The sequence below is a fragment of the Delphinapterus leucas genome, chromosome 18 (genome assembly GCF_059928025.1).
Source record: "Delphinapterus leucas isolate spDelLeu-1000000601 "Yukka" chromosome 18, BTC_Dleu_Yukka2, whole genome shotgun sequence".
In the NCBI taxonomy this organism is placed as follows: domain Eukaryota; kingdom Metazoa; phylum Chordata; class Mammalia; order Artiodactyla; family Monodontidae; genus Delphinapterus; species Delphinapterus leucas.
The window spans coordinates 62,829,111-62,855,266 of record NC_143146.1 but is presented as its reverse complement, the minus strand read 5'-3'; the positions used below and the strand labels follow the sequence as shown (position 1 = coordinate 62,855,266).

General features: G+C 41.2%; 1 long non-coding RNA gene and 1 other non-coding gene across 2 annotated transcripts in view; one reads left to right on the top strand and one right to left on the bottom strand.

The window, feature by feature from the left end:
* Nucleotides 1-26,156, top strand: part of LOC149746868 (uncharacterized) — a 52,176-nt gene that overhangs the window by 6,682 nt on the left and 19,338 nt on the right. The gene's annotated exons all lie outside the window — the stretch shown is intronic.
* On the bottom strand, nt 20,144-20,334 carry LOC115803205 (U2 spliceosomal RNA). The gene has a single exon (XR_004023872.1). It is a non-coding gene; the product is annotated as a U2 spliceosomal RNA (small nuclear RNA).

Below are 26,156 nucleotides of genomic sequence, written 5' to 3'. Positions count from 1 at the left end.
ATGTCAGGTCCTACGGATGAGCCTGTGATGTGTAGCTGTGTGGAGGTTCTATTACCGGGAGAAGTAAGTCTTAGGGTTAAATCTCTGCTTTGAGATATAAAATGAGAAGTGTCCTGACGCCTTGAGTAGGTAGGGAGCGTGATAGCACTTGAGGACAAGCAGGCTGAGGTGGAAGCAGATTTGGGGGACACCTCTTTTTGTTTTCTGTGCCCCGAGGAGACAGAGGTTTAGAAGAGAGTTAATGGGAGTTTTAGAGACCCGGGGGCTTTGTTTCCACCGGTTCAAGTTACTTCGCTGATCTGGGATTTATAGTCCTTAGAATAAAAATGGGAGTCGCGCCCTGTGCTGTCAGTTCTAATCTTCTCACAAGAGACTGGAAAATTTAAATTTTAAATTGATCCTGAATACCAGGTGTGAGTCTGGGGCCTGAAGCTTACATAATTTGTGGGGACTCCTTTAAAAAAAAAAGATAGAAAATATTCGAAACAGGTAAGAAAACAAATATTTAGAATGAAGAAAGAAATCACAACAAATTACAAATTGGAAATACCTGACCAATATCACACAAATCACAAGATCCAGAAAAAGTCTAATATTTTAATGAACTAAGTACCCGTCCCACATCTATAATACTTTCCCCCTACGTTTTTTGTCCACCTCTTCTTATAACAGTGATTTTCGTAATACTATACCAAAATCAGATTATCTTTCTGTAGAGAGAGTAGAAAGGTAATTCAGACTTTACTAGCATAATTGATCACAAATTTTCCCCCCAGTTTTATTGCAATATAACTGATATATAAGATCAAAATATTTTAAATTGATAGTTGGGATACACAAAACATGTGACTTCATATACTGAAGTATAAAATATTTGTGTTAAATTACTATAGGTTTGTGTTTTATGGACCCAGGCATACTAATAAATTCTGTTCCATGTAATTCCCATGGAAATAAAAATAATAATGCGTGGCATGTTTATAATTGTATTATTGAGCATATTCTGGACAAGGCCCCTATGAGAACTGAATTCTCTGCTCACATTTTTACATGTCTGGGGTTTGGAAGGATTTTCCCGAGACAAGCTTTGGGCTTAGGACATTTCAAGCCTTATTTCTCTCTGACCACCCAAGTTCTTGTAGTGTCAGGTGCCAAAAAGGACGTGTTCATATGCCAGTATGACCCGTGGGCTGATGGGGACCTTTCTGGAAGCCGTTCTTAGCCTGTGACACCAGCCATGACTTAACTATGTACAGTCAAGAAACTGCAAAACAACACATAAGTATATCCCACTAGACCCAAGTGCAGCATATCCTCAGCTTAACTCCCACTTGGTTGGTATCCACTAAGCAGTAAAAGTACAGTTTGAGACCTATGGGTAGAGGAGGCATTCCAGTTTCAGAGGGCTGAAAAATAATAAAATCCCAAGTTATACATTCTCTTTTTAGGCACAATCTTGCATTTATATTTTATTTTTAGAAAAGGTATTATAATTATAAGGTTGTAAAATTAGAGAGGCACAAAACAGTATACATTGAAAATATTCTCTCATTCTTCTGGCCTTAACTCCCAGGTCTGCTCTCCTGAGGCAGCCAATAGTACTGGTCTCTTGTGTTTCAGTTCTGTTCATGCCAACAGTTACGTGTGTGCGTGCATGCATGCATGTGTGTATATATATATATATAAAATCATATTCATATTTGCATTTAAAACTTTTTACCATATATGTATGTCCTTTTCCCCTTTTTAAAAAATCAAGCATACTGTAGGCACTCTTCTGCTCCTTGATTTTCTCATTTAATTATATATCTCAGAAATTTTTCCATATCAGTAAAGACCTTCCTTATTTCTTTTTTACAGCTGTGTAATATTCCATTGTCAGAATTCATTTAACTAGTACCCTATTAATGGACATTTGGTTCATTTGTGATTTTTCCTATTACTATAAACAATGCTTTAATGCATGCATTATTTCTCATATGTACTAGTATGTCTATAGGATAAATTATTTGATTGGAATTGCTATTTGATAGCATTAAATACATGTGATTTTTATTAGATATTGCCAAACTGTCATCCTATAGAGGTTGTACTAGTACCCTCTCACCTGCTGTATATGACAATGCCTCTTTCCCCACATCCTTGCCATTAAAGTTGTCCTAAAACTTTTTGATATTTTCCAATGTAATAGATTAAAAATGGGATCTGAGTGTGGTTTTTAATGTGGATTTCTTTTTTTATGAATGCATCTCTTTTATTATGAATGCACATTTCTGACCCTGTGTCTATGGTTATGTCTTTTTCTCTGAACCTCTCTGCCTCCTCCTTATAATTTTAAGAATACTTGGGCTTCCCTGGTGGCACAGTGGTTGAGAGTCCACCTGCCAATGCAGGGGACACGGGTTCGCGCCCCGGTCCGGGAAGATCCCACATGCCGCGGAGCGGCTAGGCCTGTGAGCCATGGCCGCTGAGCCTGCGCATCTGGAGCCTGTGCTCCGCAACGGGAGAGGCCACAACAGTAAGAGGCTTGCGTACCAGAAAAAAAAAAAAGAATCCTTGTGATGAGCTGGGTTCACCCCAATTCTAAGGTCAATTGATTAGCAACATTAATCCCACCTGCATTTGGCACATTTTCTTATGTCTCATCATATTCTTTTGCTCTGTTAATTTTTCTTATTGATGTATAGGAGTTCTTTGTATATGAGTAAAATCAGCTCTTTGAGATATAAACTACAGATGGTTCCTGACCCTCCCCACAGTTTGACATTTGGATTTAACATTGCTTATGATGATACTTGTCTCGAAAAATCTCCAGTTTTATGTGACAAAATTTGTCTGCTTTTCCTTTTCGGTACCATACTTGGGCCTTCCTTGCTCTGAGACTATAAAAGAATTCTCCTATGATTTCTTCTGCTTTATAATTTTATTTTTTACATTTAAATATTTTAACCACCTGGAATTTTTTTCTGGTGTAAGGTATGACACATGGTCCCAATTTTTTTTTCCATATGACCACCCAGTTAATTTACCATTATCTTTTCCACACTGATTTGAAAATCTTATTATTATATAATAATTTCCTCTGTGTATCTGGGTTCATTTCAGTTCTGTCTTTGACCTGTACGGTTATTTATGTACTAGGTCCACACTGTTGAGTACGTTTATGTTTTTTTTTTTTTAATTTTAATTTTTTAAGTTTTTTTTGGCCATGCCACGTGTCATGTGGGATCTTAGTTCCTTGACCAGGGATCAAACCCGTGCCCCCTGCAGTGGAAGCTCAGAGACCTAACCACTGGACCGCCAGGAAATTACCTATTTTTATTTTTAATTTAATTTTTATCTTATATTGGTGTATAGTTGATTTACAATGTTGTGTTAGTTTCAGGGGTACAGCTAAATGATTCAGTTATACATACACATATATCCATTCTTTTTCAGATTCTTTTTTCATATAGATTATTACTGAATATTGAGTAGAGTTCCCTGTGCTATACAGTAGGTCCTTGTTGATTATCTATTTTATATATAGTAGTGTGTGTATGTCAATCCCAAACTCCTAATTTATCCCTCCCCACCACCTTTCCCCTTTGGTAACCATAAGTTTGTTTTAGAAGTCTCTGAAGTCTGTGTCTGTTTTGTAAATAAGGTCATTTGTATCATTTTTTTCAGATTCCACATATAAGTGATGTCATATGATATTTGTCTTTCTCTGTCTAACTTACTTAGTATGATAATCTCTAGGTCCATCCATGTTGCTGCAAATGGCATTATTTCATTCTTTTTTATGGCTGAGTTGTATTCCACTGTATATATGTACAACATCTATCCATTATCCATTCATGTGTTGATGGACACTTAGGTTGCTTCCATGTCTTGGCTATTGTAAATAGTGCTGCAGTGAACATTGGGGTGCATGTATCTTTTTGAATTATGGTTTTCTCCAGATATGCCCAGAATTGGGATTGCTGGATCATATAGTAGCTCTATTTTAGTTTTTAAAGGAACCTCCATACTGTTCTCCATAGTGGCTGTACCAATTTACATTCCCACCAACAGTGTATGAGGGTTCCCTTTTCTCCACACCCTCTCCAGCATTTATTGTTTGCAGACTTTTTGATGATGGCCATTCTGACTGGTGTGAGGTGATAACTCGTTGTAGTTTTGATTTGCATTTCTCTAGTAATTAGTGATGTTGAGCATCATTTCACATGCTTTTTAGCCATCTGTATGTCTTCTTTGGAGAAATGTCTATTTAGATCTCCTGCCCATTTTTGGTTATGTTTTTTTGATATAGAGCTGCATGAGCTGTTTGTATATTTTGGAGATTAATCCCTTCTCAGTTGTACCGTTTGCAAATATTTTCTCCCATTCTGTGGGTTGTCTTTTCATTTTGTTTATGGTTTCCTTTGCTGTGCAGAAGCTTTTAAGTTTAAGTAGGTCTCATTATTTTTGTTTTTATTTTCATTACTAGGTTTATGTTTAAATATCTGATAGGGATGGTTCCGCCTCATTATTTTCCTGGTTACTTATTTGTTTGTTCTTCCATATAAACTTAGAATCAACTGGTCCATTAAAAAATCTTATTGCTATTTAAATGAAATCACATTAAATTTATGCACTAACATAGGAAGAACTGATAATATATTTATGTTATAGAGACTTTCTATCCAAGAATATGGTAGGCATTTCCATTTGCCAAAGTCTTTTCTGTCCCTAAGCAGTGATTTAAAGTTTTCTTTATACATATCTTATAATTTTCCCCTTAAGTTTATTCTTAGGGATTTTTAAATTATTGCTATGAGAAACAGGATCTTTTCTTCCATTTTTTTCTTCTAATTATTGGTGGTTTGCATACATGAAGGCTATTGATTTCTGTATGTTAATATTGTAGCCAGATACCTTACTTAATTCTTTTTTTCCAGTTTTATTGAGATACAGTAGATGTAGAACACTGTATAGTTTAAGATGTACAACATAATGTTTTTCCTTTTTTTTTTTGCGGTACACGGGCCTCTCACTGTTGTGGCCTCTCCCATTGCGGAGCACAGGCTCCGGATGCACAGCCCCAGCGGCCATGGCTCATGGGCCCAGCTGCTCCGTGGCATGTGGGATTCTCCCGGACCGGGGCATGAACCCACGTCCCCTGCATCGGCAGGTGGACTCTCAACCACTGCGCCACCAGGGAAGCCCCCAACGTAATGTTTTGATATGTATATATTGTGAAATGATCACCACAGTAAGTTTAGTTAACATCTGTCACCTCACATAGTTACTGAAAGGTTTTGCACCTAATTTCCAATGTGTGTGTGTGTGTGGGTGGGTGGGTGGGTGTTTCCACACCACCAGCAAGCAAGCAGTTCTCTGACACCAGCTGGATATCCTACAGTTTAACACAGTTCTGACACTATCTACCTGGAGATAGAATCAGATTCCACAGGTTAAGGGCTCACTCCCACAAGGCCACCCTCCACTTCAGATGCCAATCACAAGCCCAGGTTGTTACCTGTGCTTCTGATCGACCAGCTACAGATAGGAGGTTCCCACAACCCCCTCCTTGGGTTCAATTAATTTGCTAGAGCAGCTCACAGAAACTCAGGAAACCTGTTTACTCACTAGATTACTGACTTATTACAAAGGATGTTAAAGGACACGAATCAACAGCCAGATGAAGAGATACATAGAGCGAAGTCCTGAACAAAAGAGGTTCTGTCTTGGTGGAATCTGGTGCTGGCATGGTGGCACATGGAAGCAGTCTGGTTCCCCAAACTGGAAGCTCTTCGAACCCCCTCCTTTTGGGTTTTTCTGGAGGCCTTATTACATAGGCATGATTGGTAAAATCACTGGTCATTGGTGGTTGATTCAACCTTCAGCCCCTCTCCCATCTCTGGAAATCAGGGGGTGAGACCAAAAGTTCCATCTGTCTGTTTAAAGTTGGGTTTCCCAGGCCACCAGTCCCATCCTTAAGTGCTTTGCAAAAGTCACCTCATTAACATAAACACCATTGTGGTGGAAAGGGGATTGTTATGAATAACATGACACCCATTTCACCTTTGTGGCTCTGAAGTGATTTTAGGACCTGAGGAAAAGAGACTAAATATTATAATAAAAGATGCCCCCATTGCTCTAATCTCAGGAAATTTTAAGGGTTTTAGGAGTTGTGAGCGAAAAACCAAGGGCAAAGACCAAATGTATATGAGAAATATACTTTGATCATTTGAATGACCAAACACATACTTCTTATAATTCACAATATCACAGTTACAATTTTTTTTCTTTGTGATGAGATTTTAAGATATAGTCTCTTGGCAGCTTACAAATATATAATATTGTTAACTTCAGTCACCATGCTATACATTACCTCTGCAGAACTTATTTACCTTATAACTGGAAGTCTACCTTTTAACCCCTTTCACCCATTTCCCCTAGCCCCCATTCCTGCCTCTGCCAACCACCAATCTGTTCTCTTTTTCTGCATTTGGGTTTTTTTTTCTTTTAGATTCCACAAATAAGTGAGATCAGATGGCATTTGTATTCCTCTGACTTATTTCACTTAGCATAACGCCCTCAAGTTGCATCCATGTTGTTGCAAATGGCAATATTTATTCATTTTATGGCTGAATAATATTCCATTGTATGTATTTATATATACCACATTTTCTTTATCCATTCATCTGTTGATGGACAGGTTCTTTCCATGTCTTGGTTGTTATAAATGCTGCAGTGAACATGGGGGTGCGGATATCATTTTGAGATAGTAATTTTTTTTCCTTTGGATAAATACTCGGAAGTGGAATTGCTGGATCATGTGGTAGTTCTATTTTTAATTTTTTGAGGAACCACTCTACTGTTTTCCATAGTGGCTGATAATTTACATTCTTACTAATAGTGTACAAGGATTACCTTTTATGTGGATCCTAACCAACACTTGTTATTTCTTGTCTTTTTGATAGCGGCCGTTCTAACAGGTATGAGGTGATATCTCATTATGGTTTTGATTTGCATTTTCAGGGTGATTAGTGGTGTTGAGCACTTTTTCATGTACTTGTTGGCCATTTGTATGTCTCCTTTGGAAAAATGTCTATTAAGTTTCTCTGCTTGTTTTAAAATCAGATTTTTTTTGCTATTGGGTTATATGTGTTCTTTATATATTTTGGGTATTAACCCCTTATCAGAGATATATAATTTGCAAATATTTTCTCTCATTCAGTAGACTGCATTTTTAAAAATCTTTTCAAAACACTTTAATTGTTCTTCAATAATTTTAATTAATTCAAGGTTATACTTTTTTTTTCTTTTGTGGAAACATATTCTCTCAGTCAGAGTAGACTGCATTTTCATTTTGTTGATGGTTTCCTTAGCTGTGTAGAAGCTTTTTAGTTCGATGTAGTCCCACTTGTTTATTTTTGCTTTTGTTGCTCTGCTGTCGTATCCAAAAAAATCATTGCCAAGACCAATGTCAAGGAGCTTACCCTAGAGTTTTATGGTTTCAGGTCTGACATTCAAGTCTCTAATCCATTTTGAGTTGACTTTTGTGTATGGTGTAAGATAGGGGTCCAGTTTCATTCTTTTGCACATGGGTGTCCAGTTTTCCCAGCACCGTTTATTGAAGAGACTATCCTTGCCCCATTGTATATTCTTGTCTCCTTTGTTGAAAATTAATTGACCATATATGTGTGGGTTTATTTCTGGACTCTGTTTCTTTGATCTATGTGTTATTTTTATGCCAATACCATTGATCACTATAGCTTTGTAATATAGTTTCAAGTCAGGAAGTGAGAAGCTTTTGGCTTAGTCCTCTTTTCTCAAGATTTCTTGGCTATGTGGGGGTCTTTTGTAGTTCCATACAAATTTTAGAATTGTTTTTTCTATTTATGTGAAAAAAAAAACATTGGAATTTTGTTAGAGATTGCATTGAATATGTAGATTGCTTTGGGTAATATGGACATTTTAACAAATTCTTCCAATCCATGAGTTCAGAATATCTTTCCATTCATTTGTGTCTTCCTCAATTTCTTTCAGCAATGACTTAGTTTTTCAGTGTACAGATTTTTCATCTCCTTGGTGAAATTTATTTTTAAGTATTCTTTTTGATGCAATTATAAATAGAACTGTTTTCTTAATTCTTCTTTCTGATAGTTTGTTATTATTTGTGTAGGAATGCAACTGTATATTGATTTTTGTATCCTGAAACATGTGATCTGTTCTGGAGATTGTTTCATGTGTGCTTGAGAAGAATGTATATTCTGCTGCTTTTGGTTGCAGTGTTTTGTAAGTGTGTGTTAAATCCATCTGGTCAAATGTGTGCAGTTTAAGTCTAATGCTTCCTTATTGATTACTGCTATTAAGTTGTATGACTGGACCCCTATCTTACACCATACACAAAAGTCAACTCAAAATGGATTAGATACTTGAACGTCAGACCTGAAACCATAAAACTCTAGGGTAAGCTCCTTGACATTGGTCTTGGCGATGATTTTTTTGGATACAACACCAGAGCAACAAGCAACAAAAGCAAAAATAAACAAGTGGGACTACATCAAACTAAAAAGCTTCTACACAGCTAAGGAAATCATCAACAAAATGAAAATGCAGTCTACTGAATGGGAGAAAATATTTGAAAATTATATATTTGTTAAGGGGTTAATATCCAAAATATATAAAGAACTCATACAACTCAATCTGCCTGGGTGATCTATCTATTTTTGGAAGTGGGGTATTGAAGTCCCCTACTATTATGCATAACTGTCTATTTCTTCCCTTAGATCTGTTAATGTTTGCTTTATAAATTTAGGTGCTCCTATGTTGGGTGCATAAATATTTATAAATTTTATATCCTCTTGTTGGATTGACCCCTTTATCGTTACAGAATTACCTTTTCTGTCTCTTATTACAGTCTTTTTCTTAAAGTCTATTTTGTCTGATATATATATAATATCCTCAGCTTTCTTTTGGTTTCCATTTGCATGGAATATTCTTTTCCATCCCTTCACTTTCAGTCTGTGTGTCCTTAAAGCTGAGGTGAATCTCTGGTTGGTGGCATGTAGTTGGAGCTTGGGCTTTTTAAAAATTTTTTTAATGCATTAGCCACTATATCTTTTGATTGGAGGATTTAGTTCATTTACATTTAAAGTAATTATTGGTAGGAATTGGCTTACTATTGCCATTTTGTTAATGGTTTTCTGGTTTGTAATTTCTTTGTTCCTTTCTTCTTTGTCTCTTCCTTTGTGATTTGATAGTTTTCTGTAGTGGTATGCTTAGATTCCTTTCTTTTTCTCTTTTGTGTAACTATTATAGGTTCTTGCTTCCTGGTTATTATGAGGCTTATATAAAATGTCTTATTTATGACAATCTATTTTAAGCTGATAACAACTTAAGTTCAAATGCATACTAAAGCACTATATTTTTACTCTTGCCCCCAGCCTCATGTTTTATGTTTTTGACATCACAGTTTACATCTTTATACTTTGGGTATCCTTTAACAAATTATTGAAGTTATAGTTATTTTTACTACTTTTGTCTTTTAACCTTCATACTAGATTTAAAAGTGATTTGCTCACCACCATTACAACATTACATTATTCTGAATTTATATTTTTACCTTTCCAGTGAGATTATATACCTTTATATGTTTTCCTGTTACTAATTAGTATCCTTCGTTTCAGCTTGAAGGAGTCCCTTTAACATTTCTTGTAAGTCTGGTCTAGTGGTGATGAATTCCTTCAGCTTTTGCTTTTCTAGAAAACTCAATTTTGCCTTCAATTCTGAAGGACAGATTTGCTGGGTAGAGTATTCTTGGTTCACAGTTTTTTCTTTCAGAACTTTGAGTATATTGCCACTCCCTCCTGGCCTATAAAGTTTCTGCTGAAGAAATCTACTGATAATCTTATTAGGATTCCCTTGTCCATAATTGTTTTTCTCTTGCTACTTTTTTTTTTTTTGAACATCTTTATTGGAGTATAATTGCTTTACAGTGGTGTGTTAGTTTCTGCTTTATAACAAAGTGGATCAGTTATACATATACATATGTTCCCATATCTCTTCCCTCTTGCGTCTCCCTCCCTCCCACCCTCCCTATCCCACCCCTCTAGGTGGTCACAAAGCATAGAGCTGATCTCCCTGTGCTATGCGGCTGTTTCCTACTAGCTATCTATTTTACGTTTGGTAGTGTATATATGTCTGGATTCATCTTATTTAAAACTCTCCAGGTTTCCTGAATCTGGATGTCTGTTTCTTTCTCCATGTTGTGCATGTTTTGAGCCATTATTTCTCTGAATAAGCTTTCTGCCCCCTTTTCTCTCTCTTCTCCTTCTGGAACCCCTATAATGCAAATACTGGTCCATTTGATGGTGTCCCATAAGTCTCTTAAGCAATTTATACTCTTTTTCATTCTTTTTTCTGTTTGCTCCTCTGACTAAATAGATTTCATTGCCCTCTCTTCAAGTTTGCTGATCCTTTCTTTCACTTGATCTACTCTGATGTGGAACCCCTCTATTGTTGAACTTTTCAGTTCAATCATTATATTCTTTAGCTCTGTGATCTCTGTTTGGTACTTCCGTATTTTCTATCTCTTTTTTGAAATTCTTACTTTGTTCATTCATTGTTCTCCTGACCTTGGTTAGTATCTTTATGACCATTATTTTGAACTCTTTGTCAGATAAATCACTTACCTCCATTTCATTAAGGTTTTTTCCTGACATTTTATTTTGCTTTTTGTTTGGTACGTACTCCTCTGTTTCTTTATTTTCCTTGACTCTCTGTATTGGTTTCTGTGCTTTAGATCAGGCAGCCACCTTTCCTAGTCTTGATGGAATGGTCTTGTGGAGAAAATGAAACTTATCATTTAGACTGGCCCTAGCTCTTTGTTGTTTCTCAAATCTTTGTGTTTGTCCAAGCCACCCTCTTTGTTCTTAATGACTCCCAATAGTTGAGTGTGTGCCAAGACCTGTCAGTGTCCCAGAGGGGAGGATTTCAGTAAGCATCTTGATGCAGGCTCATTGGATACTGTACCCTCAAGCAGCTACTTTTAAAGTATGCAGGTGAACGTCTCTCAGGGAAAGAGTGAGGCTGGGCATTTTTCACTGCTGTGTCCTGAGAGGGATACCTGGTTAAGAAGTGTTTCTTTGTTTTGCTACAGTTCTGTGGAACCTGGAACTCGAGCCGCTCTGGCCACCAGACCAAGGTTATAAAGATTTGTGTCCTTGGGGCAGCATCTCCAAAAGCCAGGGCCCCAGACATGTGCACAGGTCCTTTCAAGGAGACACCAATGACCTGGAGCAGGGCAGAGGGAAAGTGTGAAGATGGCACCTGCTGGCTTCCCTGGTCTGCAGGGAGAACTGCAGTCTATTCCTAGATGTGTGCTGAATTAGAAGCCTGACCTTCAGGTAGCAGCTTTTAAAGTATGCAGATAGACCTCTTTCAGGGACAGATTTAAAGATGGGTGTGTGTGTCTACTGCCTCTGGACTGATCCCTGGGGGCACAGCCATTGCGAATCCTCAGGAACCTTTTAAGAACTGCGTCTTTGTTTGCGTCATCTTGTGGTTGTCATGGATGCGTTCCTCAGTGGCTTTCAGAGTGAGATGTTTGGGGGCCTGTCGCTCAGGTGGAAGTCAGGTGGAAGTTGGGGCACTAGATGTTGGGTTCAGACTCTTCAGGGAGAATCTGGGGTTGTGAATTTCCTCCCAGTTATATGTTTCTCTGCCAGGGTAGGGTTTATGGTGAGAGTGTGTCTCAGCTTTTCCTACTCTTTTTGATGTGGGTTTTTCCTCAGTTGCCCAGTGTGTAGGAGTCACTCAGCTAGTTTCTGGATTTCTTTCAGAGAGAATTGTTCAATGTGTAGCTATAGATTTGGTGTGTCTGTCAGAGGAGGTGAGTTCAGGAGCTTCCTGTGTTGCCACGTTGGACCAGAACTCTTGAATTCTTTTTTGTTTGTTTATAATAGTTTTGGTTCTCTTAGTTTTTTCATGTGAACAATCTTATACTCTGAAAATAAGTATAATTTTGTCTTTCCCATTCCAATTTTTATACATCCAGTTTTTTTTCCTACTGGTTGATTGCATTGGCTAGTACCCCAGAACAAGGTAAAATAAATAATTGAGGTGATAGTGGATGACCTTGTCATCTTGTTTCTGACGTTCATGGGAATGCTTCTAGTATATCTTCATTAAGCTGGCTTTTGGGCTGAGAGAGAGAGAGAGTTAAGTATACATCTATTTAATTGATTAAGAGTTTATATCAATAATAAGCATTAAGAAAATACATAGCCTGGCTGTGTATTTGATTGTATAAGCATTTGACTGAGACACCTGGTTTGAAGTGAATCTTTTTTTTTTTTTAATTTATTTATTTAATTTATTTATTTTTGGCTGCATTGGGTCTTCATTGCTGCGTGCAGGCTTTCTCTAGTTGCCGCGAGCGGGCTTCTCACTGCGGTGCCTTCTCTTGTTGCGGAGCACAGGCTCTAGGCGTGCGGGCTTCAGTAGTTGTGGCTCGCGGGCTCTAGAGCGCAGGCTCAGTAGCCGTGGTGCACAGGCTTAGTTGCTCCACGGCATGTGGCATCTTCCCAGACCAGGGCTTGAACCCATGTCCCCTGCATTGGCAGGCAGATTCTTAACCACTGCGCCACCAGGGAAGCCCTGAAGTGAATCTTTATTCACCAGTTGTGGCATGCCAGATCTTCCAAGCGTGTAATACTTATGACGCTTGCACTTCATATCTCTAGAGAGCCAAGAGAATCCCTTGAAGTATTAATCACTGTGCCCCGCCTGCATCCCCCATCCAGTTCGTGAGCAGGATGCACATTGTTCAGGTAGAAGGATTATTATCATTGGAGAGCAAAGGGGGAAGAAGTGGCTGAAAAATGATGTGCTAGTTTCCTATTGCTGCTGTCACAAATAACCACAAATTTAGTGGCTTGAAACAATGCAAATTTATTATAGTTCTGTGATTCAGAAGTCTGAAATTATAGACTAAAATTAAGATGGGCTAAAATTAAGATGTTGGCAGAGCTGCATTCCTTTCTGAAGGCTGTAGGGGAGAATCTGTTTTCTTGCCTTTCCAGCTTCTAGATACTGTCCTTATCTTTTTTTTTTTTTTTTTTTTTTTGCGCTACGTGGGCCTCTCACTGTTGTGGCCTCTCCTGTTGCGGAGCACAGGCTCCGGGCGCGCAGGCTCAGCGGCCATGGCTCACGGGCCCAGCCGCTCCGCAGCATGTGGGATCTTCCCGGACCGGGGCACGAACCCGTGTCCCCTGCATCGGCAGGTGGACTCTCAACCACTGCGCCACCAGGGAAGCCCTCCACTGACTTTTTAAGAAATTAATAAACTCGGTTTCTTTAGAGCATCTTAGGTTCACAGCAAAATTGAGCAGAAAGTACAGGGAATTTGCATGTGTTCCTATCCCTCTCCACATAGGCTACTGACTTTGAGGGAGCCCTGCATGCCCCTTGTGCTGGGGGAAGAGTAATAATTCTTTCCATCAATGTTTGGGCAGAGGCGGTGGACAGAATGCCTGCTCTGGCTCTGAGATGCGGCTCCTATGTGGCCACCCCTTTTCTAATGGCCTAGGACACTTGTCAGGGCCCCTAAACAGAAAAATGGATCCTTAATAACGAGGGTGAGTGGAGGCAGTGAGGCTGAAGAAAAAGCCCCCAACACTGGTACTGGTGAAGGTCATTCCTATGGCACTAATATCAACAGTTAAATTCCTACTTTCCAGTAGTTTGTATAAGATAAAGGCAGAATGCAATAACATGTCAAATAATTGCACAGTTGCTAATGAGCCAAGGTGGTGTTCCGGCTGAACTGAATGGTTGTGGCTTTGAACTGCTGGTCCAAGCTCCAAGTATGACTCAAAGGCCAAATCAGCTCTGGGAAGGGTTTAGGAGTCCCAGGGTATAGTGTGAGAGTTTAGATTGGATGAAAGTCAAACATTTAGATGTTGAAGGCAGGGTCTTCTTGATGATCCCAAATGGAAGGCCGAGGAGGCCAGACTGTGTGGCAATTTGGCCGTGTGTAGTCAGGCAACGTGAAGGGCCAGCTGGCTTCAGTGAGCCTCCCAAGGCAAGCTGCCTTTGTGGAGTCCTTGAAAATAGAGTGTGCAGCAGTAAAGTGTGATAGAGTTCGGGGCAAGTGCTGTCAGGGCAACTCCAAGGGATGATTCATAGTCTTGGTTGCACCTGAATTTGATTGTCTTTAATGTTGCTTCAGAGGAATGGACTGCTGGCTGGGGTTGATGTCTTTTTTTGTTACTTGGAGATTTTTATTGTAATTGTTTTTGTGTAAAAGACTGTTTATGGTGATGCTTTGAACCTACACTCCTTTTTTCATCTCTATCTCTGTCACTTCTGGTGACAGTCTGCTTTAAGTGCCTTATTACATATCTTCTAGACTTGCTTCCTTCTCTTTTTATTTCACTCACAGCTTTGGTGGTGGGGGAGGGAGCCCCTGGTCTGTACATGGAAAGGAAGATAATAGACAGTATGTTGCTAAACATGATTATCTTGGATTTTTCAATTTGCCTTTGATCTCCAGCAGTCTGCAAGATGCTAGATGTTTTATTAATTGTTCACTTAAATTTGGGGGTAAATGTAATACCTCATTAAACAGAGAAGGAAAGAAAGCCTTATTATCCTTTCCTTCAGCCTGTCAGAGCACGAAAAAGGAACAAATCATAGCTGCTTAGGTTGGATTTAAGAGTCTTATTTATCAAAATGGCATAAGACTGTGGCTTCCATAAGGTTCTCAGAGTCCTTGCTGTGTGGGCGTTGGCTTTGTTGCTACGTCTGTCTGTCACTTTCTTGCCTGATGCCTCTGATGGGTAGGTCTGGGTGCGGAGGCCCCATGTAGGATATACTGCCTGCCTTGATTTAAAAAAAATCAAATAAAATACTACCAGCTTCTTACATGTGTGTTGTGCTTCAGCATTTATAAAGCATCGTTATATATAATATCTCAGAGACCCTTCAAGTGGAGGAAACTTCTCGGTGCTCCTGGGGAGTATTAATACACATTCATATATATGTGGGGTGTATGCATACATCTCTATAGCATTTGCATGATGATTTATAATTTACAAAACACTCTTACAAATATATCCTCTCAAGGAGAGGAAACTACTTAGTGTCCCTGCTCCTTTGGGTATAAATAAATATTAAATTGGGTTTAATAGCACTGGGATTGCTTCTTCTGTTAAATTAGATCCTTTACTTAAAACTCGGACACGAGCAGACTTGAAGCTTCACTGTGGAGCGCTGATTTGTGCCAGGAAAGATGGTGGGTTTTTTTTGCTCTTACAAGACAACTCGTCAGCTCTTTCGATGTTTTTCCTTGATGTGCTGATGATTTCTTGCAGCTGGGAGAATAGAAAGTAAAGCAGTAGCTCTTTAGCAAGCTGTCATTGCTGTGCCTGGATTTCCTGCTCAAATATTCTTCTTCTTTTCCATTTTTAAAGCCACAGGCAAATGACCATCCATTTCAGATATCAGTGAATGCTCGGTGAGTCAGATGCCTGGTGGAGGAATGTGCCCACCATAGGGTCTCTTACACCTACAGGCACCATTTTTTTAAAAAATTAATTAATTTATTTGGCTGCACTGGGTCTTAGGTGCAGCATGCAGGATCTAGTTCCCTGACCAGGGATTGAACCCGGGCCCCCCCTGCATCGGGAGCGTGAAGTCTTAACTGCTGGACCACCAGGGAAGTCCCACGGGCACCATTTTTGAATTCAGTTATATTTTGCGAATATCTTTTCCTGGCATTTCTTTTTTATGTCACCGTGGTTTGATAGAAATTGAGAGCATCATCGTATGTGGATCTGCTCACATTCCTTGTCCCCCTCTGCTGGTTATTGCGGGTGCCGACCCTGCACCAGACTGTTTTTTTCTTCTTTTTCCTTCCTGACACCTGCTCTACATTCAGAGGCCAATTCAATCTGTATGTCATTGAATCTATGATTATATTTATTCAATGAAATGAGAATTATTTCAAATATGTACCTCTCAGAGTCTTATATCACCTGTTCTACTCCTAAAATAATTGACTAATTTTAAGGAAATCTGATGCCCAATCCCAAACACCTTAAATTATACTGTGGATACTTTTGAAACCAAATGCCTTCTGATAGCCATTTTCCCTTCTTCCTTTTAGTAATGGAGCTCTGTGAGTTTTAGCCAGGCACATGGCCTCCAGCTCTAAACTACAGTTCCCAGCCTCCTTTGCAGCTGTGTATGGCCATGTGACTGAATTTGGGCCAATAGGATGTGAGTGGGAGTGATGTGTGCAACTTCCGGGTTTCTACTAAATGATGTTTGCTCTGGCTTCTCCCTTTTCTCTTCCTACCACCTGGGAAAAGTCAAAGAATGGAGCAACCTTGCAAACCACATGCTGTGGGCTACAGAGTTGCCCCATGTCCCCTCTTCACTTCCCCCAGACCACTCACCTGTGGACTGCAGTATTTGGCTGAGTAGCTTGCTCTGTTGTTTAACTAATAAAAATGTTAAAATTGAGCACTCATGTTAGAGAATACAATAAATTTCAGCGAAAGCTCTGTATGTGAAGGTAGGAGTTATCATGACTAGTGATTGTAACTGGTCCCCTGCCTTCATTCTCCTCCAATTCTCCAAATGGCTCTCAAAGACAGGTCACTCTGCCGCTAAAACTCTTAATCTTCTGCTGGCTCCCAAGGTGCCAAAAACTCCAAGCCTTTAGCATAGAGTAGAGACAATATCAGAATTTGTTTGGGCTGAAAACAATAGAATTCCTGACTAAAAATAACATAAACATCAAGGCTTTGGTCTTTTATTATAATGGGGAATCTGGAGGAAGGTGTTTCCAGCATTGGTTTAGAAGGTGAATAATGTCAGGTCTCTGCTTGCCTTTGCTTCAGTTCTCTTGGCTTTCCCTCAAAGTTATATGATGGCTGCAGTGGCTCCAGGCTTCACATCCTCTTACCCATCCAAATGCAGGAAGGGAAATGGCACTCTTTTTATCAGGGAGAAAAATCTATTCCAGAACCCCGTGGCAAACTTCCCTCATTTCTCTTTGGCCAGACTTAGTCATATGCCTATGACTTAGCTGCAAGTTGTCTGGGAAAGTGAGAGTCTATTGTGGAAGGGAAACTCTACTTATGATACACAGGGGAGCAGACATGGCTGTAAGGCAGGCAGTTGAGCGTGTGCTCCATGAGCCTCACGTACATCCCTGAAGCAAAAAATATGACTGTAAGTTGAAATATAAAAAATTTATCTCCTGTGACCATAGGCCCATTATAAACATTTCTTTTGAATTGTTATTGTTATGATTTATTGGTTAGAACACAACTGACCAAAACAACATACAGTACACAGTTTGGTAAATAATGAAATAAATCAGATTTTACTGAAAATATATTTCTTAATGTTATTAAGACATGTTGCGGAAGAATATTATTGCTAAATGGGGTAGGGTTTAGCTTCAGTTGCATTCTAATTTTCATGTGTGTGGGTTGAGGTGTTTGGTAATCTCGCTCACAAAAATAAGTTGATGGAAACAGAAGGCATTTTATAACTGCAAGATTGATCGGTTCTTTTGGACTCCTTCTGAGTTATACGCTGAAAGGCACGTGGTGATCTATAATAAAAATTAAGTATAAGGTTTGGGATGAGTGAGAGGCATTAATTTCTCTTGTAAAGGAGGAGAAGGAGACATGGGAAAGGGGACCCTCGTAATAGCTCCGCCAAAGGGCGTGTTCAGCAGATCAGTTGTGGGAGAGGAAAGCTGAGCACTAACAATTGATTCCCTCAAGACCATCCAGGCACAGTGTTCCTCTTGGAGAGGCTTCGGAGACCCCCAGTGATACATGTACCCCAGTTTAAAGACCACTGGTTGTGAGGATCAAATGAGATAATGTACATGAAAGCCTTTAGTGTGCTGTAAAGAACGTTCCAAGGGACATTAATAATAATTGCATGCTTTGTTTTTCCCAAATTCTGGTGACAGCCCACGAGGGCTCTAAGGACTTCATGTTCCAAGTCCTGAAAGCAGCCCACTAACAGACAAGGCAGCTCCCCCTGGACTTGCTGCGAATATCCATCCTCCCAATATAAAAGAAGGTTGACGGGAGAGAGTGAGAGGTGACCTTTTCTGGGGAGTGTTGAGCCAGGCTGGAGAAGGAGCGGGTAGTTGGGGCAGGTGCATGGGAGAGGGTGTCCTCCTGTATCCTGGCTGGATGTCTGCTCTTCCACAGTGTTTGCTGATCAGGTCTGGCCTGTGTGAACAGAGGGAGGAGCCCTGGAGGGAGCCCCTGTTACTCCCTTGAGGTCCCCATTTTAGAACAAATAGAAGGCGTAATCTGCCCAGGTGCTTGAGCCCAGGAGGCCAGACAGCACTGGAGTCTGTAGGCTTGCCAGGCTGCAGAGTGGGCCAAAGGGACATGCCTGATGGTATGAAGTCACGAGTTAGGTGCAGCCAGGCCACAGGGTCACTGTGAGTGGTTGAGGGAGGTGCCTAGGGATCTGTTTGTTCTCTGCCAGCAGGGCTTGGGGACCACAAGTTAGATTGGTGATAATGACCAATAAAAGGGGGGTAGTGACCTCAGTGCTGCTACCGTGATATTGCTGAGGTTGGAAAGGTCCTTGTCTTTCCTACCTTTCTCCCTGCTCTGATACTGATCTCTGGCAGCCTCGGCCTGCAGTGGCTTGAAGCAGGATTTCAGTTCCCCGGGCAGAGATTGAAGTCAGGTAGCAGCAGTGAGAGCGTTCAATCCTAGCCACTAGACCACCAGGGGCCAGTGGCCAGTGACAAGGCCCTGGCCCATCAGCTTTGTAGAAATAAATTTCCACAAAGAGACGGAAATTAGTGAAACAAGTAAAGTGTTTAGTAGGAGGAGAAAGCGTAGGTGTGAATAGGTGCACACGCGCGGGTGCAGAGAGACAGTCTCGCTCTCGTGGTGGTTTGAATCACTTATATGGGGCATTTCTTCTGCGTTTCCTTTGGCCAATCATCTTGCTTTGCCTGGCTCTGAGTCCGTATTTGGTTATCTCCGGGTCCTCCCATGTATGTGCGTGCATCTCTTAGCCAAGATGGATTTCAGCAAAGAGGCCTATGGGTAGGTTGGCATCACTCCTTTTTTGACCTCCCAGGAGCCTCTCTGCGTATGTGTAGTCAGGAAGGTCCCCTCGAGAGTGAGAAATGTGTGGTCTCTGTCTCTTTTCTGGGCAGGGCTCAGCTTCTCTGGCTCCCGCTATTTTGGAGTATCTGTCCACAGGGGACAAAGTCCAGCTCCTCAGCCTGGAGCCTATCTATCTCCTGCCTCAAGACCAGAAGAGCAGGCCCAGGAAAAGGGAATGGACAAGTGGGCCAGGCTCATCCCTCTGTCCACGCAGTGCTGCACGGGGGCCATCAGCTTGTGACAGCGCCACGTTCACTGACGCCACCTTGGCAGCTTGAAATCCACCTGGTGGGACTATTTACAGCACAAGAGTCAGCAGAAGCTACAAATCCATGCTTCCCCTCCCTTCCAAGTTGAGAAGGGCGTTAGGGTGTCTCACCTCTCCCAGCAGACCACTGAGTCCTAGTCACTGGAGCCAGGAGCCGAGCGTGGGGTGCTGGGGAAGGACGTGAGTCAAATATGGGACTGAGATTTACAAATGGACAAGGCTAAGGCTTGGGTAACCGAGATGAGACTATGTTAATAATTCAGTGATTGAAAAGGTGTTAAATGGGATTAAAATGTCCTTTAAAGGAGCCTACTACCCAGCAGAAGAGTAGTTTGGCAAAGCATAATGATGTATTAGAAAAATAATCTGTCTCACGTCTATATTTTATTTATTAATTATTTTTTTAATAACCAATATGCTTTAATGTAAGTTTAGGTCATTCATTTTACAAACACTTATGGAATGCCTACTGTGCTTAAATCATTTTGCTAGATCTTCCCAAAGACACGGTTTATATTAATACAATTCCTAATGTCTTTTTCCTAATGCTTGCTTCAGGGGCTACATCTGGAACTGAATAGAAGCACATAGACATAGGGCTGCGGTATGACCACCCCTGCTCTACACTCTGGTCTCTTCCAGAGGTGAACACAGCAGTCACTATCTTGATAAGGTGTGTGGATTAGTAATCACCATTCTGTTACTTTGTAAAGTTCAGTTATTTCCTCTGGAGGGGTGCACCAGTCCTGGAAATACTGCAATACCAGGTCGATGCGTGGAGTGGACGAAGCAAGCTCTCACTCCAACTCCTTGCTCCAAAAATCCGTTTAATTCGTTGTTCTCGGGTAGAGAACATATCAGATTTTAAACTGATAAGAACAGATACTACACTTGATCTTAGCCAAAAGGCCGAGAAGCGATACGTCTATATTTTATAATGGGACTTCCCCGATCAAATTACCCACCTCCACACAATAAAGATATTGAAAAGGGCCCATTTTAATTCAGAGTTGCTGAACACGATAAAGGGTTGGGGTTTTAGAGAATCGTTCCCTGACATGAGCCAGCTGGCCTCAGGCCTTTTCCTTCCCTTGGATTTTGCCACTGTGGCCTCTGGACCACAGAGCAGCGCTGATGGGATCGGAGACCTTGTCTTGCCTCCAGCCCGGGGTGGACTTCTGCCTTGGCCGGGCTGTTTCTGGCTCCAGAAGCAGATTCTGCAGAAGTGTCAGAATCACCCTCCCTCCAGTACTTAGGCCTTTTCTAAGGAAGAGCAGCTGTGCAGAGAATTCATTCTTTTGCAGAACAGAATCCTTTAATGAGACAAATTGTTTTTATAATAGGACTTTCACAGGGAAAGAAAAAAACCCTGTCGCATAAAAGCAAATGGATTCTCTCCTCAGAACGCACATCCTCTGCCCAGCAGGTACTGAATTGCAGATGGTGTTTTCACGCTCCCAACTGGGTATCTAATGAAGAAGGAAGAGGGTCCCACTCCCCTCTCCTCTCCCACCTCCAACACTGGCGATGCACTTTCTCTGTTCATTGAGGTTCACTCTGAGGGGGAAAAGCCTATTTTAAACAAAGGCAAGAGATGCGAGATTTAGATGGAATTTAAATCAAGAAAAAAAAAAAAGGAAGCTGCACAGTTGTTTCCAGGATGACAGTATTTTATGAACCAAGTCTATCATCCATAAGCTTCCCATTCCAAGTGATTTCAGGAACACGAAGGCTTCTGTACCAGTTAGGACTGTGTTTGGCTGAACAGTAGTTTAACAAAAATAGGATCAGTTTTTCCTCATGTAACAGAAGAGTTGTGTGGATTATTCAGGGCTGGTGTAGCTACTTAATGAAGCTACTGTGCACCCAGGTCCCCCCTAGCTTCCAGCTCCTTCCTTATCCTGGAGCACCTCTGCTCGGATTGGCAGGATGGCTGCCCTTCCTTCCATCATTGCCCCTGAGTTGCAGGCAGGAAGAAGGGCACTAGGCAAAGTGCAGATGTGATGGGCCACAATCTAGGCTTCGCGATCCTTGCTTTTTACCCAAAAGACCTGAAAACTTTTGTCCAGACAAAAACCTGCACAGAGAGTTTTATGGCAGCTTTGTTCGTAATTGCCAGTCGGAAGCAACCAAGATGTCCTTCCGTAAGTGAATGGATAAACTATGGTACATCCAGTTAATGGAATATTATTCAGCTCTAAAAAGAAAAGAACTATCAAGCCATGAAAAGACATGGAGGAATCTTACCTGTATATGACTAAGCGAAATAAGCCAATCTGAACAGGCTACCTACTGTATGATTCCAACTCTATGAGGTTCTGGAAAAGGCAAAACTATGAAGACAGTAAAAAGGTCAGTGATTGCCAGGGGATAGAGGGGAAGGAGGGATGAACAGGCAGAGCACAGAGGATTTTTAGGGAAGTGAAACTACTCTGTATGATACTATAATGGTGGATACATCTCATCATGTGTTTGTCAAAATCCATAGAATGTATAACACCGAGAATGAATTCTAATGTAAACTATAGACTTGGGGTGATAACGATGTGTCAGTGTATGTTCATCAACTGTAACAAACATACCCCTCTAGGGCAGGGGTGTTAATAGTAGGGAAGGTGTTCATGTGTGAGGGTAGGGAGCTTATGGGAACTCTGTTGCTTTCTGTTCAACTTTGCTGTGAACCTAGAATTTCTCTCTAAAAAAAAAAATCTGTTAAAATAAAAAAGTGATGGGCCAGTTGAGTCTGTCCTTTTTCATCAACAAAATAATAGCTTCCCTAGAAATCCCACGTAAGTAGACCTCTGCTTATACCTCACTGGCCAAAAATGGGTCACATGACTACCCCAGGCTGCAAGGGAGTGACTATTTTATTTTTTATTTACTTTTTGGAGGTACTTTCCCCCCCAGTTCTATTGAGATATAATTGATATACAGCTCTGTATAAGTTTAAGGTGTACAGCATAATGGCTTGACATACATATATTGTGAAATGATTACCATGATAGCTTTAGTTAACATCCATCTCTCATTCAGGTACAAAAAATAATCAGTTTTCTTCCCCTTGTGATAAGAACTTTCAGGATTTACTCTTGGCAACTTTCAAATATACTGTATAGCAGAGTTCACTAGAGTCATCATGTTGTACATTACGTTCCCAGCACTGATTCATCTTATAACTGGAAGTTTGTACCTTTGGATCACCCTTCATCCAATTCCCCCATCCTTCGCTTCCCAATCTGGTAACCACAAATCTGACCTCTATTTTTGTGAGTTAAAAAATTTTTTTGTTTGTTTTTTAGATTTTATGAGTGAAATCATACAGTATTTGTCTTTCTCTATCTGACTTATTTCACGTAGCACAATGCCCTAAATTTCCATTCCTGTTGTTGCAAATGATGGATAGTATTCTGTTATACACACCACGTCTTCTCTATCCACCCCTCTGTCTATGGACACTTAGGTTATTTCCATGTCTTGGCTATTGTAAATAATGCTACCATGAAAATGGGGGTGCAGGTATCTCTGTGACATAGTGATTTCATTTCCTTTGCATATATACCTGGAGGTAGAGTTGCTGGATCATATCGTAGTTCTAATTTTTTAAGGAATCTCCACGCTGCTTTCCATAGTGGCTGTACCGATTTACAGTCCCTACAGGCAGTGCACTAGAGTTCTGTCTTCTCTATATCCTCACCAGCATTTGTTGTCTCTTGTCTTCTTGCTAATAGCCATTCTAACAGTCGTGCTGTAATATCTCCTTGTTTTGATTTGTGTCTCCATAATGATTAGTGATGTTGAGCACCTTTTCATGTACCTGTTGGCCATTTGTATATCCTCTTTGAAAAAGTGTCAGGTTCTTTGGCGATTTTTTTTTTTTTTTTTTTTTTTTTGCGGTACGCGGGCCTCTAACTGTTGTGGCCTCTCCCGTTGCGGAACACAGGCTCCGGACGCGCAAGCCCAGTGGCCATGGCTCACGAGCCCAGCCGCTCCGCGGCACGTGGGATCTTCCCGGACCGGGGCACGAACCCGTGTCCCCTGCATCGGCAGGCGGACTCTCAACCACTGCGCCACCAGGGAAGCCCTCTTTGGCGATTTTTAATTGAATTATTTGTTTTTTAATTGAGCTGTATGAGTTCTTTATATATTTTGGGTATTAAGCCCTTATCAGATATATGATTTGCAAATATTTTCTCCAATTCTGTAGGTTGTCACTGGACATTGGCTCTGTCACTGGCTCTAATTAGGCTAATGCTATAGTGACCCTGAAGACACTAATTTGATGGGACAGGGGTGGAAGAATTAAAAAAAAATTAGTATCAGGCATGATTTTAGCAAGACTTTTTGCAAAGATATCACTTTTTTCCATGTAATATAAAAACGGGCTCTGCTTAATTCATCTCTCTTCATTCTTTCATCATACGTTTTTCCTTATGTTTAAATCTTTCATCCTGGCCTCCCACTCCATTTGGTCTAAATATCCTCTTTGGTTATTTCTGGTTCAGCTGTTTAGAACATGCTGATTTACGGGGCTCTGCTGGAGATCTGTGGTGGGGGAGTGAGCTGCCCAGAGCCGTGGAAGACATTTGCAATTCAGCAGAATGGTCTCAACTACGGTGCCATCTTTATGCTGTCTAGAGGTGATGTGATGCAGGAAGGAATCTCAGACAGTGTAATTAAATGAACAGACAAAAATCCAGACAGGCAGGGTGCTTGCTTTGAAGACCCTATATTTGTTATATAAAAATCAAACACTCGCATTCCCAACTTGATTGTACTCAGCTAGGGAAACGCTGGACAAACTCTGACGACTTGAGGGACCTCTGTGACAAGCTTAGACTGTGCAGATGGCCCTCATCCCAGGGTGAAATCCACACGTGGAGCCAGGGGACCCATTTGCCTGCGTGCTCCAGGCGCCTCATCCTCGTTGCTTCATTTGTTCCTATGACCCCTGGGCTCAACTACATCCTCCCAGCCTCTACCCCACTCCCTCCTTCCAGAGGTAACATTATAATTTCACAAAGAGAGAAAATTAATATTAATTTTGTTTTGGAAATTTCATGACATTCTTTGACCTCGTTGAAAATGTCACAGATCTGACTTTTGTCAACTGTCTGATGTTCATACCTTATTATTCCTTTCTGTGCCTGGTTGTCCTTATTTTTGATAAGAATTTTAAAACCCCTGTCCTTCGTGTCCTCCATGGGGAAATGAGGAGATGTAAATTTTCCTCTTTTTTTTTTTTGCGGTACGCGGGCCTCTCACTGTTGCGGCCTCTCCCGTTGCGGAGCACAGACTCCGGATGCGCAGGCTCAGCGGCCATGGCTCACGGGCCCAGCCGCTCCACGGCATGTGGGATCTTCCCGGACCGGGGCATGAGCCCGTGTCCCCTGCATCGGCAGGCAGACTCTCAACCACTGCGCCACCAGGGAAGCCCGTAAATTTTCCTCTTAAATCAAAGAGGTGCCAAGTGCTTTAACGGTACTGAAGTCACAGGATTGAGTCAGGGTGTCCCAGGAGCACTGGATACCCACCAAGGCTTCCGTCCCGTCTCTGGGACCACAGCAGCCAGGAGCTCTTGGGGAGCTTTTGATTTCTTCCTTCTTTCTTGCTCCTTTTCTTTTTAAAGATTTTTTTGATGTGGACCATTTTTTTTTAAAGTCTTTATTGAATTTGTTACAATATTGCTTCTGTTTTCTTTGGCTGTGCTGGGTCTTCATTGCTGCGGCGTGCGGGGGCTACTCTTCATTGCGGTGCACGGGCTCTAGGTGCGCAGGCTTCAGTAGTTGCAGTGCGTGGGCTCAGTAGTTGCGGCGCACGGGCTCTAGGGCATGTGGGCTTCAGTAGTTGTGGCGCGCAGGCTCAGTAGTTGAGGCTTGCGGGCTTTGTTGCTCCGCGGCATGTGGGATCTTCCTGGACCAGCGGTCAAACCCGTGTCCCCTGCATTGGCAGGTAGATTCTTAACCTCCGGAAAGTTCTTGCTTCTGTTTCATGTTTTGGTTTTTTTTTGGCCGTGAGGCACGTGGGATCTTAGTTCCCCTATCAGGGATCGAACGCGCACCCCCTGCATTGGAAGGTGAAGTCTAACCACTGTACCTCCTTTTCTTACCCTCTAGATATTTTCCTTTCTTCTTTCCTTTTGCTCCAAACATCAAAGTGGTGGGAAGAGTTCAGCTCTTGATTGGAGGTAGAGGGAAGGCAGAGGCTCATCCCCTTGCCCAGGTCCCCCTGGTTGCAGAGGGAAGAAGCTGGTCCCCTGTCAAACTACAAGTGCAACAAAGACACTGCAGGTGGGTCTCTGTGGCCCTAGGTGTGCTGACTGATCATGGATGGACTTGCCGTTTTGCATATTTGACTTTCATAGAACCAGATCTTTCATATGTTATATATGGATACTGCTGACCACCTTCCAAAGGCAGTCAGACTCTTAACCAGGCGAACTCCTGCTGCCATATGATCCAAGCAGGACCTTCCCTATTTAAAAGGAGACAGTTTTTGCTATCGTTGGTCTTGATAATGACCATAATTAAGCCATAGCCATAGAATTTTAATAGAATGTGCTTATAACTTCTGAAACTTGAATTTAGTCCCAAACAGCTATGTGCTACACCTACCAGACTTTGACCATCAGGTTCATTAAGGTGTGGGTCTGAGAAGAACAGGCTTGTGAATTGTGCTTACAATTACATATGCAAATAAGTAAATACAATACATTAATATTTTCTTAACAAAACCATAAATGATGA